The sequence below is a fragment of the Propithecus coquereli genome, unplaced genomic scaffold (genome assembly GCF_000956105.1).
Source record: "Propithecus coquereli isolate 6110/MARCELLA unplaced genomic scaffold, Pcoq_1.0 Scaffold587, whole genome shotgun sequence".
Taxonomy (NCBI): Eukaryota; Metazoa; Chordata; class Mammalia; order Primates; family Indriidae; genus Propithecus; species Propithecus coquereli.
Window position 1 is genome coordinate 888,498 of NW_012151807.1, and position 541 is coordinate 889,038.

The window sequence follows — 541 nt, forward strand, 5'->3', positions numbered from 1 at the left end:
GTGTACATCGTCTCCTTTCCATGGTCGATGTGGAAGGCTTGCTTCTGTTGATGTCTTTTAAAAAATGTTTTAATGTCTTTTATTATTACTCTCTCCCATATTTTGGCCAAAAATATGTGTATTCATTTATTTTACATTGTTTTAATTGACAAAAACTGTGTATATGTATGGTGTACAACATGATGTTTTGATTTATGTATACATTGTTTAATGGCTTATTCAAGCTAATTAATATGTGCATTACCTTACATATTTATCATTTTTATATGGTGAGAACACAAAGTCTGTTCTCTTAGTAATATTCAAACATACATTGTTATTGATGATAGTCACCATGTTGTACGATAGATATCTTCAACTTATTCCCCCTGTCTAACCAAAATTTTGTATCCTTTGATTGTGGCTTTTTTCTTTTTTTACATTCAACTCTTAAGAAATATAATTAGGGTTGTTTGGCAACAGAGCAATGCTTAGCATATTTTCACGGTTGCTGTTAAAAGCATGGCCAAACCACAGAAGCCTCAGTGCTGCCAAAGCCTAT